We start from the raw sequence: 20,265 nt of genomic DNA on the forward strand, positions 1-20,265 counted from the left end.
TAATTTAATTTATTGTGTTGTTCATCATCATTTGTTTGCTCTTTAATTCTTCTAGTTCCTTGTTGAAAGTTTCTTGTATTTTCTCCATTCTATTTCCAAAATTTTGGATCCACTTTACTATCAGTACTCTGAATTATTTTTCAGGTAGGCTGCCTATACCCTCCTCATTTGTTTGTTGTGGTTGTTTTTTTACCTTGCTCCTTTATCTGCTGTGTATTTCTCTGTCGTCTCATTTTGCTTAACTTACCATATTTGGGGTCTCCTTTTCGCAGGCTGCAGGTTTGTAGTTCCTGTTTTTTTGGTGTCTGCTTCCAGTGGGTAAGTTTGTTTCAGTGTTGTGTAGGCTACCTGGTAGATGGGACTGATGCCTGTGTTCTGGTGGATGAGGCTGTATCTTTTCTTTCTGGTGGGCAGGACCACAGCTGGTGGTGTGTTTTGGTGTGTCTGGGAAGTTATTATGATTTTAGGCAGCTTCTCTTCTAACAGGTGGGGTTGTGTTCTTGTCTTGCTAGTTGTTTGTCATGGTTTTTCAGCACTGTAGCTTGCTTGGTGTTGAGCTGAGCTGGGTTTTAGCATTGAAATGGAGGTCTCTTGGAGAGCTTTCACTGTTTAACATTATATGTCTATAGTGGATCAATGTACTGAATTCAGACCTCCCAATACAGAGGCCCATGCCTGACACCCAGCCTAAGCACCAAGATCTTTCAGCCACTCTGCTAGTTATGTGGGGAGTTTCTTGCCTTTTGGGAAGTCTGAGGTCTTCTGCTAGTGTTCAGTAGGTGTTCTGTAGAAGTTGTTCCATGTGCCGATGTATTTTTGATGTTTTTGTGGGGGAACATCTTACTCCTCTGCCATCTTGAAAGTCCTCCTCTTCCCTTTAAATACATTATTTGTCATTGAGTATTCAAGGACTAATACAAGCCCTTTACTGAAGATTTACTCTGTGGAATGAAAGGTAGTAACTCAGTTTGACAACAATATGTGTTGATTTCTTTCAAATGGAGCCAGTCAAGGTGGACTTCCAAGTTTCCAGCCATAGAAGCTTTCCCTGACATTTCTAAAATTTACATTGTGAAATGAACAACAGACATAGTTGGAAATTGTAAATTTTTATATGTTCATTTCGTGTCAAAAATCTTATCACAGCTCAATTTAACTGCAGTTCTCAGAAACAATTTGGGGCACTACTGCAGCCACTATATTTTCATGACCATGATTTTGCATTTCAAGTTGCTTCAAGTTTTTCAAAAAAAATTCTTTCTTTATTCTTTCATTGTAACTGGATCAGTGTCTGATTGTCAACTTGGACATTAAGCTTTACCTAACTTTCCTAGTTTGAAGGCAACCTGTCTTGACACATTCCTTCACTATAGTTTTTCACTTATTTAATTTTTTGTCACCCTTCTAATAGCATTTCCTATATCTAAAACCAGAGGGGGAGAAGTACTGTGACAGCTAAGTGTATTTCTCAATGAGCATAATTATACCTATAAAATCCTTCATAAATAGTGGTTCAAATAGCTAATAGCCTAATGACTAACATTTGCAGGCAAACATCATTTGTTCTTTGTACCATTCATTCATTATTTCTTTTGACATATTTTTTTTTCATCCTGTAACATCAGGATGATTGTTCTAAATGATCTTATTTTCATTTCATTGAATTTTCTCAGAAAGTAATTTACAAATGAATATCAAGATATTAATACATCTTGCAAACATTGTAAACATAATTGAATTAAGTACTGTACCACACACATTTCCAAAATTGCTTTGTCTGTCATTCTGTGAATAACATTTAAAAACAAGTGATATTATATAAATTTTATTATTTTACTACACAAGGATTCTATCCTAAATTTACTGTTTATTGCACTGAAGATCTCTTCTTAAGTTAGATCCACACAATATTATTTAGTAACCCATATTAATTATTTGAATAATAATCTGGTACAAATAAAGCTCTAATTAAGTTATTATAATTAGTTTTCTTTTTGTTATTCTGTATATGTCATGTTAGTGCTCCAGAATACTATTTGTAACAGTTTCAACTGGAAAGACAGCCTCTGATAAAAAGTATAGTTCAAAAAAAAGTCCTCATGGAGAATTAACCTATGTATTATTTTGTAATGTTTCTCTTTATACCTAAAATTTTTAATTTTCTTTATTGTGAAGTGTGCTGTGTTTGAAATTAATACAGCTACACTAGCATCTTTTGGTTGGCATTATCATGGTACATCCATTATAGTAATACCAAAAAAATTAGGCATGTCTCTAACAAAATATATGCAAGGTTTGTATAGGGAAGATTGAAAAACTCTGATGAATGATATCAAAGAACATTTCAATAAATGGAGAGTCATTTCATGTTCATAGATAGAAAAATATCTTAAAAATGGTGATTATTCTTAACTTTATTTGTAAATTTAAGACTATCCTAATGAAAATCTAGGCAACCTACATTGTAGATACCTATGACTAAACTTAAAGTTTATATGGAAAAGCAGGAGCCACCAAATAGTCAATAAAGTGCTGAAAAAGAACAAAGTTTGAGCACTGACACTACCCTACTTCTAGATTTTCAATAAATCTTTTGTTATTAGACACCATGGTACTAGTGAAAAAATAGAAATATAGATTAATTGAACAAATAGCAAGTCCATAATAGAATCACATAAATAGAGTAAACTGATCTTTTACAAGAATAAAGAAAATTTAATGGAGAAATGACAGTTTTCTCAACCAATGGCTATTAAAAAATTCCAAAAATTAATGTAGAAACAGATGACAGATCTCACAACTTTCACAAAAATTAACACAATGTACACCAAAAAACTTAAATATAAAGAAAGACTATAAAACTTGTAGAAAAAAAAATCTAGGCAAAAACTGATTTGATTTTTGGTTTATGTGTTTTAGATGCAAAAATCAAAGTTACAATCTATGAAAGAAATAAAATCATATGAGAGTTTACTGAAATGGAAAACCTCTGCTCTGCTGTAGACACTGTTAAGAGAATGAAAGGACCAGTCACTGACTGGGAGAAAGCAAATTGCAAAACACATATAAAGAATTAGTAGAAATAATGTAGAACACTTAAAACTCAACAGTAAAAATAAACAACACAATTTAAAAATGTGAAAATAAGTTCAATAGATACCTCACAATATAGATATGCAAGTACCAAATCAGTATATAAAGAGATAGTCAACATTATGTGTCATTATGGAATTGAACAATTAAAACTACAACAACATTGAGACACATTGTACACCAACTAAAATGACTAACATCCAAAAATCTGACAATCCCAAATGCTGGCATAAAATCAGAGAAACAGGAACTCTCCTCTATTCCTGCTCTGAATGAAAAATGGTACAGCCATTTAGGAAGACAGTTTGACAGTTTCTTACAAAGCTAAATATTGTTTTAATATATGATCCACTCACTGTGCTTCTAGCTATTTGCCAAATTGATTTCAAACCTTATGTCCAAGCAAAAATCTGCACATAAATGTTTATAATAGCTTTATTCAAAATCACCAAAATGTGGAAACAATTTAGATGTCCTTCAATAAATTATTGGATAAACTATGGTAGTTCCATACAATGAAATATCATTCAGTGATAAAAATGAATAAGTAACCAAGCAACAGAATTATGGAGGAAACAATAAAGGTCAAATATGACAATTCCACAGCTAACATCATACTCAGTGGTGAAAAGCTAAAAACTTTTCCTTTAACATCAGGAAGAAAACAAGGATGTCCACTCTTGCAACTTTTATTCAACAGAGTATTTGCTGTTGTAACTACAGAAATCACACATGAAAAGAGGTAGAAGACAATAAAATTGAAAAAGAAGAAGTGAAATTGCAACTATATGCAGATGACATGATTTAAAAACCCCAAAGACCACCACCAATAAAACTATTAAGATTAATAATTTATTAAAGTTTCAAGATATAAAATCACCATACAGAATCTGTTGTTTTACATTAAAAATGAACTATCAGAAAACAATCCCATTTATGGTTGTATTAAAAAGGATAAAATACCTAGGAATAAATCTAACCAAGTTGAGGTAAATGACTTGTACTTGGAAAACTATAAAACACATTGAATACATCAAAAGTAAATGGGAAGATATACTATGCTCAGGGATTGGAATAATTAATATTATTAAAAAGTCCATAGTACTTTAAAGCAGTCTACAGATTCAATGCAATCTTATCAAAATACCAATGGCATTTTTCACAGAACTAGAACAAATAATTATAAAATTTGCATGGAACCATAAAAGATCACAAATAGCTAAAACATCCTTAAGAAAGAAGAACGTAGCTGGAGGTATTACACTCCCTGATTTTAAACTATGCTGCAAAGCTATAGTAATCAAAACAGTATGGCACTGGCACAAAAACAGGTACATAGCTCAATCGAACAGAATAGAGAGCCCAGAAATAAACTCATAATTATAAGGTCAGTTAATTTATGACAAAGGAGCTGTAAATAAACAGTGGGGAAAAGACAGTCTCTTCAAAAATTTGCAACATGCAAAAGAATGAAAGTGGACAACTTTTTTTATTCCATATACAAAAATAATCTTAAAATCGAGTAAAGACTTAAATGTAAGACCTGAAATTATGAAACTTCTAGAAGAAAACATAAGCAGTGTGCTGTTTGACATTGGTCTAAACAATAATTTTTGGGTCTGTCTCCTCAGGCAAGGGTAACAAAATAAAAAATACACAAATGAGGCTACATCAAACTAAAAACAAACAAACAAACAAACAAAAACCATGTACAGGGAAGGAAACCATCAATAAAAGGAAAACACAACCTAATAAATGGGAGAAGATATTTGCAATTGATATATCTGATGTTAGGTTAATATCCAAAATATATGAAGAACTCACATAGCTCAATACCAAAAAAACAAACAAACAATTGAATTAAAAAATGAGCAGTGGGGACTTCCCTGGTGGCGCAGTGGTTGAGAGTCTGCCTGCTGATGCAGGGGACATGGGTTCATGCCCCAGTCTGGGAAGATCCCACATGCTGTGGAGCGGCTAGGCCCGTGAGCCATGGCTGCTGAGCCTGCTTGCCTGGAGGCTGTGCTTCGCAATGGGAGAGGCCATAACAGTGAGAGGCCCGTGTACTGCAAAAAATAAAATAAATAAATAAATAAATAAAAAATGAGCAGAGGACCTGAAAGACATTTTTCTTTTTCTTTTTTTAGGCATTTTTCAAAGGAGACATACAGATGACCAATAGACACAGGAAAAGCTGCTTAACATCACTAATCATCAGGGAAATGTAAATCAAAATCACAATGAGATATCACTTCACACCTGTCAAAATATCTATTGTAAAAAAGACAATAAATGACAAGTGTTGGTGAAGATATGAAAACAATGAAACCCTCCTGCACTGTTGGTGGGAATGCAAATCCATGAAGCCACTATGGAAAACAGTATGAAGATTCCCCCCAAAATTAAAAAAAAAAAAAAAAAATAGAACTACCATAAGATCCAGCAATTCTCTCTCTTCTGAGTATTTTTTCCAAGAAAACACAAACACTAATTTGAAAAGATATATTCACCCTTATGTTCATTGCAGCATTATTCAAAATAGTCAAGGTTTGGAAACAACCTAAGTGCCCATGATGATGGATAAAGGAGATGTGGTATATTTATACAATTAAATATTAATCAGCCATAAAAAAGAATGAAATTTTGCCATTTGGGACAACATGGACCTACCTAGATGGTATTATGCTAAGTGGAATAAGTCAGACAAAGACAAATACCATATGACTTAACTTATATATGGAGTCTACAGCACAAAACAAAAGAATGGAACAAAACAGATTCACAGATATCAAGAATGAACTGGTGGTCACCAGTGTGGAGAGGTTGGGGGCTGGGCAAATAGGTGAAAGGGATTAAGAGGTACAAATTTCTAGTTACAAAATGAATAAGTTGCAAGTATGAAATGTACTTCATGGGGAATACAGTCAAAAATATTTTAATAAATTTGTGTGGTGACACATGGAAACTAGACTTATTGTGGTGGTCATTTTTTAATGTATATAAATGTGGAATCACTATGTTGTACACCTGAAACTAATATAATATTGTGTGTCAGCTGTACTTCAATTTTTTAAAGGAAAGTAAATAAAGTAATAAATGACATTTGTTTTGTGAGGATCTTGCTCTGAATGGAAAGGTGAAGAAAATGTACATAATCAGATGTGTGATGCCGGGAAGATAAAGTAAAGCATCTAAATCTTTAAAAGCTTTCAGATCATGATTAATCACTCAAAGTAAATAGTTTTTACTTCTGCACTTTCCGAATAGTTCAAATACACACACACAGATCAAATGTATACTCACCATGTCTTATTGTCAAACATCATATTTTAAACAAAATCCAATTACTTCATAAGCATCTTCATCCACCTCAATAGTAGAATGCTGTCACATGTAAGCAGCAAAGAGCTGATTAGAAGCTACAACACTATTCTAGAAGTGGCAATCTCTTCCAATATTTTTCTAGAACAGAAAAGTCTAAAGAAATGACACTACTAATTTTATGATGGATTTTCTGGCTAATAATAATTTATATTAAATATGTGTTTTAGTTTCCCTTAGTTTTTCAGTCTAATGGAAAACATCATATAACATTTTACATGAGCAAATTGTCATGAGCAAGATTAATGTCCTTATTTCTGGAATGTATATTCTAGAAGTTCACTTTTAAAAAGAAACTAATTTGATCACCCTCATTCATTTTATCATTTTCACTTTTGATATTTAATTCACAAAACAAAAAACATGGTGAAAAATTTATACTAATATACATTAGACATATAAAGTTTTTAAAATTTCATGAGATAAATGCATTAAGATAGTGTACATATAATAAGTCTAGATAACAAGGAAGAAAAATCCTTACCCAACGGGAAAGTATAAGCAGAATTTCCATTACTGAGAGAGGAAAAAAAAAAAAAAAGAGAGAGAGAGAGAGAGAGAAAGAGAGTAAAAGAGGGAGAAAAAGTGGGAGAAAGTTAGAAAAAGAGTGTGTGGAGGAAGGGGCAAGTATCAATTTCCCAGGTAAAAACTTACATTTAGGTGAAGACTTTAAAAATCTATCTGGATATCTATTATAGATAGAGGATTCCATTTGCAAAAACTAAACAACTGCAACAACAAACACACACATTATCATTAATCTAAATTAAATTATCCCCATTAGTTTTGGATCATACACTTTTATAAAATTGAAATAAAATAAAAATAAAGTTAATTGAGTATATCAAAATTAAAGTATATCCAATGGTCCCTCAATAAAAACATGATAAAAATAATTATTATTCCATTAATAGTTTTGAAGGTTTTAAAACTTGGTATCTAAATAAACAGAAGTCATTAACGAAAGACCTCGGTTACTAATAAACCAAAGAGGAGAGGTGGTCATTTACACTACCTCTAGGTACTCACTTCAACAACATCTAAATTACCAAAATTGTTAAAATAATTTTATTGAAGATGAAATTGCAAGGAAAAGGGAAGAGATTCAGTAGCTTGACAATATTCCAACATTAAAAAATACAAAAATAAATATTATATTGTTATAATTGTTCTATTTTATTATTAGTTATTTTTGTTGATCTCTTACATGCCTAATTTATAGATCAAACTTTATTGTAGGTATGTATCCATAGGAAAAAACACAGTATATATAGGGTTCAACATTCTCCATGGTGCCAGGCACCCACTCTAGTTCTCGCAAAATACTCTCCACAGATGGGGGGGCGTTACATATATTTCAAAATACATGTGAAGAAATATTTTGTTGTTGAAAATGTTTCATACCAATAAAGTATTGTGCATATGATGTGTAATTAAATAATATATTAATGATATATTTATTATTTAATAAATAATATAATTTAATAAATAAATAATATATTTATTATTAAATAAATAATAATTAAACAGTACAATTTCGTGAACCATCTTCCCACTCAAAAGTGGTGTTATTTTGACTTAAAAAAGTTAGAAAATGCTAAAAGTTAGCTAATTATGTATGCACTCTTCCCACATCAAAATCTGTTTAAATGGTTCTCAAAGGGTGGTTTGTGGAAACTTGGTGATCCATGAGACTTTTCTGGAGGGTTTGTGGTGTCAAATATTTTTATCCTAATAATAAGATGCCTTTTTCAGTGTTTTGCACAAACTATGCACAAACTATGCAGGTGACTTAGCACAAACTGTGGAAATAAACTGTATTTAGTCATATTTATTTTATTCTGTACCACTATGCATTCATTATAAGAAAAATGTGAGTTTTGCATGTCTTTGAGGTGAAAGTAAAAATTACTAATTAAATAGTAATTACAATTAATTAGTTGTATATAATTTGTATATAATTACAATTAAAATTATTGACTCTTTCTTGTTCGTCTTTTTAGTATTCTATGTAGTAAAATGAAAAATGTACATATCACTTATACCGCTTTATTTAAGTGGAATTATTTTGTTGAGGAAAAATATTTGTGAGCTTAATTAAAAACTGAATTAAGTGACTCTTTTCCAAATATGATGTATATGGGAAAATTTGAACTGTTTTAAACATTTTTTAAGAAAATTAATGCTTCAAATGTGAGCTTTCCAGCATCTGATTACAAGAATTTTCTGCTGGGATTGGTGACGATATTAATCTTTGATTTTTAGATATTATATGATAAAATGTGTCAAAATTTGAAAAATTTGTATCACTCTGTAAATCAACATTTTCCAAATGAGCAAAGTATATTTGACAAAACCATAATAGGTAAATGTTCCATTCAAGGTATAGAATAACCTAATTGATATTAATAATTTTTGCATATAACTTTATAAGGGTTATTGATCATTAGCTTTCTTTTCAGGTAATGTATTTGGCTGTTCTTTATATCAAGGTTTATTGGCATTATAGAATTAATTATACATATCCTCATATTCAATTTTCTGGAAGATTTTACATAGAATTAGTATTATCTTTCCTTAATTGTTTTCAAAGAATTCATCAGAAAAGCAGCTGAGTTTACTTTTGAAAAAGGTTTTTAACTAGAAATTCAGGCTATTCTGATGACATTTTTCTTAATTTAGCATTGGTAATTTGTGTGTTTAAAGCAATTTGTCCATTTAATCTGTGGAGTCAAGATTACTAGCATAACTTTATTAATAACATTCCCTGATTATATATTTAATAACTGTAGGATTCAGTGATTTCCCTTAATTCCTGATCTTGGTAATTTGTGTCTTTTCTCTTTTTGTTTTAGATCAAACTAGATAGAGTTTTATCAATTTTACTGATCTTAGAAATACAGATTTGATTTGATTTTCTTTTTTTTTTTTCAATTTTCTGTTTCAGGTTTTTCTATTTTCTATTTATTGTTTTCTTTCTTCTTTTTACTTTGGTTTTCATTTTCTCTTCTTTTTCTAGTTTCTTATGGTAGAAACCTAGGCAATTGATTTGGGAACTTTCTTCTTTTCAATATTGGTATTTAGTGTTATAAATTTCCCTGTGTGTAGTTTACTAGCTCTATTGCCCAAGATTTTAATATGTTTTGTTTTCATTTACACTTTCAGAATATTTCTAATTTCCCTTTTGACATCTTTTTTTGACTCATGGGTTGTTTAAAAGTGTCTTTTTGTATGTGGTGTTTTGGTGTCTGTTTCTACTGACTGATTTTCTCCTCATTAGAGGGCATTATTTTCTGTTTTTTTGCATACCTTCTGAGCTTTAATAGAATGCCAGCCATTATAATTTATAACTTTTGGGGGGGCTGGTTATTTTTATGTTCCTTTATATGTTCTTGAGATTGTGTGGGATGCAGTTAAGTAACTTAGAAACTTTAGTCTTATCCAGATTTGCTTTTACTTTTTGTTAGATTGGACCAGAACAGCTTTTCGTTTAAGGCCAATTTCCTTTCATTCCTAAGGCAATAGCATACTGAATACTTTAACCAATGCCCCATGTAGTATGATATTTTTACACTTTGACTGATGGCACACAAACAATTCTGGGCCTTGTGTGAACTCCTGAGATTGTTCTGCCTACTAATCTCCAGTGAACCTTTCCCAGCCTCAGGAATTATCCTCATATGAATTATCTGGTCTGTATTCTGTTAAGACTCTAGGGAACCCTCAGCAGATGTCTGGTACTCTTTCCCTGTGCTTTCTCTTCTTTGGTACTCTGCTTTATGGGGGAAGTCTTCTCAGACAGCAAGCTTGTGTAGGCAATGAGTTGCCTTGTTTGTTTCCATTCACTAAAAGATCACTGTCTTCTGCTGCCTCTTTTCAAACGCATGAAAACTTGTTTTATACTAAACACAGTCTTAGTGAAATAGAGTGATATATTGTATTTTTCAACTAATCCTGAAAAAAAATATAAAAACAAAAGCTGTTTGTCTATTTTCTGTGTATTAGCAAGGAAAAGTACCACCCTGCTTGTCCAGTTGGGTGTATTAACAAAGAATGTTCACAATTTGCTAAAGAGTCTATTGGAATACTGTTGTCCTTTCTGTAAAAAGACCACATTTCCCCCCATACTTCAACCAAAACAACAAACCTTAGCAGATTGTCTCCAAAGGCAGAAAGAAGAATTCAGATATCTTTTATCAAGCTAGATTTTTTTTTTTTAAAAAAGGGAAGAATGTAAACCAATTCCACTCATCACTATTCTGGGGAGAAAATATATTTTAATCTTCCAGTTTTGTGAATATAATGGGCTTAGTATTGTTTGTAATAATTTCACAAATAATTTTAAATATAATATATTAATAACTAATGTGGTAGATATTATTACCTATAAACTAAATGAACAATATATCTTTAGGTTTCCAAGTATTAAAATAAGTTAAATATTCCTATAACCAAAATTTTGAGAATTATTGATCTATTTTATTTTCTTAGACATAATTATCATTTTTACTCATTTGAAGCAAACTCATGACACTAATTTTCTGTATGGTGTTTTCTTTTTGTTTGTTTGTTTTTTGTTTCTCAATGTAAACATGTTAAACATTAGGTTCAACTAAAAATATATATATGAGAATTGTGTTAGCACCAATATTTGAAGATATTTGCTCATTCTTTAAGTAAGTGATTCAACAAAAAGGCTAAAAATCATATGAAACAGAAATATTTGTGTAATTTCTCCCTTTGGCTACTGAAATGGCTTCTTGCCAGTTAGGTTGTGTGGGGGGGATATGAGGGTCTGGTGAGAGAGCTGTACAGGGAATCCAATTCATTCATAACTATCCTGAAAAACTCAAGATTCTGCTTGTGTTTAAGACAGAGACACCTATACATGACAGTCACCTATAACATCGTCTCTTTCTGAGCTTTATATAAAAGCATCATAAAGGGGATATCCACTCATGACAAATGCTCAGGGGCCTGCACACATCCTTATACCTCTTAAAAGACCTGGCAATAGAATGTGGAACCATGACTATTCTTATTCCTAGGAGCATTGCAATTTATCACTCCCCTATCTGTACTTCTTCAGGAAAGAAATATACAAATTTCACCTTGGAGGAATTAGCTGAGCTGCTTTCTGTGCATCTGTAATATATGCATGCATTCTGACTTTACAGTTTTATTAGTGTGAATCATGAACAGTCATTTCTTTATTTCTTAGTCTTCTACATCTTCCACTCAAAAAAGACATTTAAAAGTCACCTTAAAAGGCCATTGGTCCCTTGAGACTAGTAAATCTCTACTCCTTCACTGATTTGTTACAACATTAAAATCTTTTCCTGACATGCCTAATACTCTATATAAGAAATTTTGTCCTTTTTTAAAGGTCTTCCATCAGGAGGAGGATTTAGGTTGTATTAATTTAAAATATATAAAAACTTGATGCCATCTAAGATTTTTAAAAATTGATTAGCTTTATATTAAATTTCTATAATGTAATTGCACATGATAAAATTATTTGTATCTCTGTATCTTTGGTGAAAATGGTTTTAATTTATTGGTTTTACAAAAAGTTTTGTTACTGTTTAATTATTCCTTGCTATTACAATCTTAGAAACTCATGCAAAGATACCATTTTCTAAATGTTAAATGAATCAGAAATATTTCTTGCAATGAGAAATGTAAATCAACTTAAGCAGTATTTTTTAATCCCCTAAATATAAATTAACATATCTACTATAAATAGCATAGAAGAACATGTTTAAAATGTATTACTTAACGTATTTTATCTTTAGTTTTATGGGGGTACCATACACAATTTTCTCTTTGTGTGTATATGTGTTGTGTGTGTGTGTTTAGGTAGATAGGTTGGTAGATATTCAGTCAACTCAACTCACCTAACCATAACTTCATGAGAAAAGGACAGAGATTACATATTATAACACTTGTATCCTTTATATCACTAACCAACATACACTGTAAATAGTAGATGATTTGATTGATTATAAGAATGATAAACTTATTAATACATTTAAAAAATAAATTTATTTATTTATTTTTGGCTGTGTTGTGTCTTCTTTGTTGTGTGCGGGCTTTCTCTAATTGTGGCAAATGGGGTCTACTCTTTGTTGTGTTGCATGGGCTTCTCAATGTGGTGGCTTCTCTTGCTGTAGAGCACGGGCTCTAGGCTCATGAGCTTCAGTAGTTGTGGCACGTGGGCTCTAGAGCACAGGTTCAGTAGCTGTGGCACACAGGCTTAGTTGCTCCATGGCATGTGCGATCTTCCCGGACCTGGGATCGAACCCGTGTCCCCTGCATTGACAGACAAATTCTTAACCACTGTGCCACCAGGGATGTGCCACCAGGGATGTCCCATATTAACACATGATTAGAATTTTTATACATTTAGAATGTTTTGATTACATTTATATTACTTTTACTAGGAAAAAAAACAAGAAATATAAAAAATATTAAAGATAGTAAAATACTTGTCTGTTATGAAAAATATATATTATTTTCCCATCCAAAAATGTATGGAAACATAATAAAATTTTGAATAGAGTCTCTGTGAAAGTGGCAGTCTAGAAACCATAAAACCTCTCCCAAGACAAGTGACTAAAAAAGTACAATAAACATCTGTTTCAATGCAAAGACGTGAATAAATAAATACATTTCCAGAAACAATTAACAAGGAAAGAAGTGAAAATGAGAGTAGGAACATATGGACAATCACATCTAATATGATTTACATAAAACAAAATAGATGAAGGAGGCAATATGCAAAAGGTAATGACTACAAATTTCTCAGAATTGATGAAAACAAGAATCCTTAGATACTGAAATAAATGCACCTAAGCAGGATAAATAAAATGTAACTCACAAACACATAATAATACACATGTAAAAAAAAAAAAAAACAACTAAGGAGTCATAAATTAAACTATACATATATATATTAAGCTGATCAAATTTTCAACAAAATAATTAGACTTGCAGATGATTTCATATTAGCAAAAATAGACATCACAAAATAATTGGATATCATTAAATATTGAGAAAAAATTATTTGTACATATGAATGAAATATCATTACATTTATAATGAAATCCAAATCAAGTTACTTCCTCCTCATTTTTTACCCAGAGGAAATTATTCTAACATCAATGATCATGTCTACAAAGTGTATATCTGTGCTATATTATATATGTATTTACCCATAAAATGTTTGTTTCTTCATGCACATAACCTTTGGTTTTTTTCATTATTTATTCTTAAAATCTATCCCATCCACATATATAGGATGTAATATTTATATGTTATATGTAATGTTTATATTTAATATTTATATTTTAATAGAGCAACTTGTTCTATATACATTACTATCAATAAAGATTTATAAATTTATGAATAAAATTCTCACAAGTTTTTAGTAGATTTATTCCCCATACTTAACAGTTTGTTCCCTTCTGAAATGGTTTCCTTAAATTATATTTTCCAAACAGTTGTTAATGTATAATAATGCTATTGATACACATATCACACACACACACACACACACACAAACATATATGAAAGCTAGCCCAACTTTCTTATTATAATCAATTCTCTGTAAATATATTATTTCTTGGTAAATTATATCATGTGAAAACAATAGTTTGTTTCTTCCCTTTTATATCCTGATATAATTTATTATTTTCTTTTCTAATTTGCCTCACTAGAGTTTTCCCAATTAAATTAAAATGAAAAGCATTTGTGATTTCCCTTATTTTAAATATAATAATTCTATATTTCTTAAATATTATTTTCAGTAAGTTTTTGGTGGACAAACTTTATCAAATTAAATCAGACCTCCTCTATTACTGGGCTGCAGAGATATTATATTATGAATACACAAATTTTATAAAATTCACTTTTAGCATTAATTGAAATAATTTAAAGCTATTCCTATTTTAATCTGTGAATGTTATAAATTACTTTGATAAATACTTTTATTGATAAACCTTATGCTTCTGAGATAAATATAATTTGTTTATTGTATACCATTGTAGACTTTATTGTTTAAAATTTTACTTTGATAGTCATCTATGGTTTTTCTTACCTGTGTTATCTCCATTTAATTTATTAAAAAGTAATTCTAGTTTCATAAGGTGATTTAGAAAGTCTTTCTCCTTTCTAAAATAATGGAAATTATCTCTTTCTGGATTTATTTTTAGAATTCTTTTTTAAAACAATCTGAGCTCTTTGTGTGTGTGGATGTGGGTGTGTTAATTGCACAATATGTTTTTGTTTTGGAGTGGGAAGACACATTTTTTTCTCTTTACATACCAAAAACTCTACATAATTAATGTACACAACTTGATGAGTTTGGAGTTAACTATATACCTATGAAGGTATCACCACAAGTTTATGCCATAAACCTATACATCACCTCTAAAAGATTCTTCCTGTCATTTTTAACCTAACACTTCTGATATCACTTTAAGTACACTATATCATCTTGAAATAATTTTTCTAATATATATATTTTTCTATAGAAATTATTCATTTCATTTTCTTTCATATTTATCATGGCATATGGCTGTCAATAGTCTTCATATGTATATTTTAATTGATATTTTCTCTGTGATTGCATCCTCTTTCTCAGTCCTGACTTTACTTGGATGGTGTTCCTTTTTGTTTTTTTTTGTGTTTTTTTGTGAACAATCTTTCCAATTTTATTTTATACATGCTTGCTTTTGGTTAAATACATTTATTGAATTGCTACTTTAATATTATTTCACTAATTTATGCACTTTTGGAGATACTTCCTTGCAACTACTTCCAGGTACAGGTACTTAGTTAAACTTTTTCAAGGTTCCCCATGTGGATAATGATTTTCTTTTTCTTTTACATTTTTTCTTTCCTAAGATATGCATAGAGATAATATAATTTCCATTTATATATTTATTGGCATCTCACAAAATGATGAAGTTTCCTCTTTTAGCAATGTATAAAGATTAAAATGTGATTGGAGGTATTGTAATAGTAAAATCAACTGATCTTACTGTGTCCTGTAGATGCCAAGAAAGTATGAGACTCCCCAGAAAGGAGATAGGAAGGAGATTTTTCACACTTATGTGAAAATATATTTACTTTTCCCTTAACCTTGAATAATATTTTAGCAGTTATTTCCTTCTGCATTTTAAAGATAGAGATATATTGTCTCCTGACATATTTTCTTCTCCCTCATTGTTTTTTAAGATTTTTTTACTTGTGCATTATGTACAGAGAAATATCTAGGTAGCAAGTGTGTTTATAGTTTCAGGTTTCCTTTTCCTCCAGCAAGTACCAAAACAAATATTGTGTACCTGGTTGATAATGTTTTGTGGATGGAGTTGTGGTTCTCTTTTACTCTTTTCAGTGCAGTTATATTTTATAATTAGCATTTTGTTAATTGTTTTGGAGTTGTTTAGTAGTTCTTTTATCTCTTTTCTTCTTCTTGTGTTATTTTTTTTTCTTGTGATTGTATGATTATCTTTGGTGTTATCTTTGGATTCCTTTCTTTTTTTGTATGTATCTATTATAGATTTTTGGTTTGTGGCTACCATGAGGTTCATATATAGCAATATATATGTACTCATTTTAAATTGCTGATCTCGTAATTTCAAACGCATTTTAACAAGCTTGCATTTTTACTCTCCTCCCTTCATGATTACTCTTTTTGACATCATATTTTACATCTATTTGTTTTGTGTATCCCTTAACTGCTTATTGTCAATACAGATGACTTTACCACTTGTGCCTTTTAACCTTCCTGCTAGCTTTGTATATGGTTTATTTACTAACTTTACTGTATATTTGCTTTTACTGATGAGCTTTTTCCTTTCATAATTTTTATGTTTCTAGCTCTGGCGTTTTCTTTTTCTCTTAGAGAAGTTCATTTAACGTTTCTTGTAAAGCTGATTTGGTGGTGTTGAACTCTTTTAACTCTCACTTGTCTGTAAAACTTTTGATCTCTCCATCAACTCTGAATGAGAGCCTTACCAGGTAGAATATTCTTGGTCATACATTTTTCCCTTTTATCACTTTAAATATATAGTGTCTCTCCCTTCTGGCCTGCAGAGTTTCTGCTGAAACGTCAGCTGATAGCCTTATGGCTGTTCCCTTGTATGTAACTTGTTGGTTTTCCTATATTGCTTTTAATATTCTCTCTTCAACTTTATTTTTTACCATTTTAATAACAATGTGTGTTTTTGTGGTCCTCCTTGGATTGATCCTGGGTGGGACTCTGCTTTCTGGACTGAGATGTCTGTGTTCTTTCCCAGGTTAGAGAAATTTTGGCTATTTTGTCTTCAAATATGTTCACTCCCCCTTTCTCTCCCTTTTCTCCTTCTGGACCCCCTATAATGTGAATGCTAGTATACTTGATGTTGTCCCTGAGTTCTCTTAAACTCCCCTGATTTCTTTTTATGCTTTTTTTCTGTTCAGCTTCAGTGATTTCCACTACTCTGCCCTTCAGCTTGCTGATCAATTTCTCTGTAACTTTTTCATTTCAGTTATTGTATCCTTCATATTTTTTATTGTTCTTTATATTTTTAGCTCCTTGCTAAATATTTTAACTTCTAGCTCTATGCATCCATTTTTCTTTCAAGTTCTTCAGTAATCTTGGATCATTACCCTGAACTCTTTCTCATGAGTTTGCCTATTTTCACTTCACTTAACTCTTCTGGGGTTTTATCTTGTTTGGAACATGTTCCTCTGTTACCTCATTTTGCCTAGCTTGCTATTATCACTTCTATGTATTTGGTAGTTTAGTTATGTTTCCCAGCCTTAGAGAAGTGGCCTTTTGTGGGAGAGTTCCTATGTGTCCCAACAGCACACCCTTCTCTGGTCACCAGAGCTATATGCTCTAGGGGTGCCCAGTATGTGGGTTGCATGGACTCTTCTGTTATGATAGGTTGACCACTGTGGTGGGTCTGGTAGGTCTGCTTGGCCCCCGGTCCAGTTGGTTGCCAGGCCCTGCCTTGTGTGGAAGTCACTGGTTGGTGGTGTTGGGTCATGAGGCAGCTGGATATGGAACCCTGGGGATTCACAGAGCTAATGCTGGCTCACTATTGGGTGGAATCATGGTCCAGAAGATCTAGGGCCTGGAGCTCAATCAGTGGTGGTTGAAGACAGGTCCTAGGGCTAGTACTAGCCCACTAACTGGCAGACCCAATGGTGGGGTCTGGCCTCAAGGCTTAGGGCCCCATACCTGGTGTCTGACCAGTGGTGAGTGAGGTCAATTCCTGAAAAAGTTCACTGAGGGGCCTGGGATGTCCTGAGGCTTATACTGGTCTGCTGGTGTTTAAGGAGGCTCCTGCCATGGCAGGCTGCAGGGCTGCCATTGTCCTGGGGATAGTGTCTACCCTCTGGTAGGTGAGGCTGGCCCCAATTCTAGAGCAGATTTGATGGTGGGCAAGGCCAAGGACCAGGGATTCTTGGGCTGGTGCCTGTCCACAAGTGGGCAGACCTGGTTCTGAGATTTCTGGTTGCAGGGCTCTGGGGGTCCTGGGTCTAGTACCTGCAGGATGGGTCCTGGTCCCTCTGTTGGGTAGGACCATGTCCAGTGGTGGCTGTGGGCTCAGAGGGTTTTAAGATGGCCTATCTGCTGGTAGGGGGGTGCTATGTCCCTTTCCATCTAGTTGCTTGCTCTGAGGCGTCCCAGTACTGGTACCTACAGGATAGTGGGCTGAGGTAGAGCTGGGTCCTGGGGCTAGCAAGCTGGATGGAGCATTACAAAATGGCACATGCCAGCACCAATGTCTGTGTGGTAGAAGAGTTTCCCCCAAATGGCTGCCATCTGTGTCTACCTCCCCAGGGTGAGCTGTATTTGCCTCCTGCCTCTCCAGGGGATTCTCCAAGATCAGCAGTTAGATCTGACCCAGGATCCTTTCAAATTACTGCTTCTTCCCTTGGTCCTGGAGTGTGTGAGATTCTGTCTGTGCCCTTTAAGGGTGAAGTCTCTATTTCCCACAGCCCTGTGGGTCTCCCAAAAGTAAGTCCTGCTGTCCTTCAAAGCCAAATGTTCTGGGGGCTCATCTCAGCACAGGACCTTAGGGCTGGGGAACCTGATGTGGGCCTCAGACCCTTGCTCCTCGGGGAGAAACTCTGCAATTGTAATTATCCTCCTGTTTGTGGATCACCCATAGGGGGTATGAGTCTTGACTATACTGCAACTCTGCCTCTCCTACCTATCTCACTTTGTTTCTTTGTTTATATCTTCAGTTGTAGAAGATCTTTTCTGATAAGTTATTTTCCTTTTCATCAATAGTTGTTCTGTAAATAGTTGTAATTTTCATGTGGTTGCAAGAGAAGCTGAGCTCAGGGCCTTTCTACTTCGCCATCTTGGGAAGGCCTCCTGAAGTATCTTCCTCGACGGAAATTTTTCTCCTGGTTAAGAATTGGGATTCAGAAAATTCCTTAAAAGTTTGCCTTTAGAGGAATGATGAAAACATGTTATTTCTGCAGACCATTTCGAGAGAAAAGAAATTAAATTATTAACTTAATTAATAGACATTATGGCATAAAATGAAACCTTTTAACTTTTATATAAGCTTCCATTATTTTGATCAGATAATTTGCAGAGAGATGTAAAAATAGCACAATTCAAAATGGTCAGTCCTTTAATTCATCCCAAAATTTTATATTTGTAGACCTACATATTCTGGTTAACAAAATAAGTATACTAAATTTTAAAATATTCTAGTTATATTGTCTGTTCTCAGACTACAATGGTAATAAATTAAAAATCAAGTATAGAAATGTCTCTGAAAAACCCTGAAATATTTGGAAACAAAATAACACAGTGCATGGTTTGGAAAGATGTCTATCTAGAGGTCAGTAAACTGCCTATTCCTTGAAATTTGAGGCCACTGACTTATCTGGCTGTCAGCCTTCATGAGCTCTCCTAGTCTGAGTTTCAGTGTCCAGCATAATGCATTCTTGTACTGTTCCTTAAAGAGAGTAGCAATTGTTGACTATCTTTTTATTTTTCCTCAATTAACTAGACTTAGAGAAAGAAAACTCTTTCATTATATTATGTTTTTCCTGAAAGGCCACTCTAAATACTTTCTCTTTTTTTTTTTTAAATTGAATTTTATTTTTTTATACAGCAGTTTCTTATTACTTATCTATTTTATACATATTAGTGTATATATGTCAATCCCAATCTCCCAATTCATCCCACCACCACCCCCCCAAAGAGTTTCTGTGGTGACTTACTTAGATTTATTCTGTTTTTCCCTTCTTCATTTAATATTACCCATCTCTACTATTTTTGGCTTGATATCATTATAACACTAATATCAATCAAGTGATATATGCTTATTTTTGGTGCTTAATTAAAACTGAAGTTTTAATCCCCTTTCCTCAACATACACTTTTACAGATATTTAAGTGCTGTTATTCTGATGCACATGACATTGTAAACTATTGATGACTTTTATATGATGGCTTCAGAGGCTTCATAACAGTATATTTTACCTATCTGCACCGGACTCCTTTCATATATAAATTTTTGCATCACTTTGTGGTAATCCATCTACTATTTTAAGTCTTCAATTCTGAATCAGTCTCTGGCATTTCCTGAAGCTGTTCCTAGCAATTCTCTTGGGTATAAGCTCTACTATGCTTAAATGCTCTAACATACAAGACCTCATTTTTTTCTGAATCAGTCTTACCCAAGACAAGATTGTGACCTCTGATATATGCAGATGTATCTTTTTGATGCTGGTTTGCATAATAACTCAAACTATTCTATTGCCTGCAACA

This window comes from Mesoplodon bidens, assembly GCF_964165515.1.
Source record: "Mesoplodon bidens genome assembly, chromosome: 17".
Lineage (NCBI taxonomy): Eukaryota > Metazoa > Chordata > Mammalia > Artiodactyla > Ziphiidae > Mesoplodon > Mesoplodon bidens.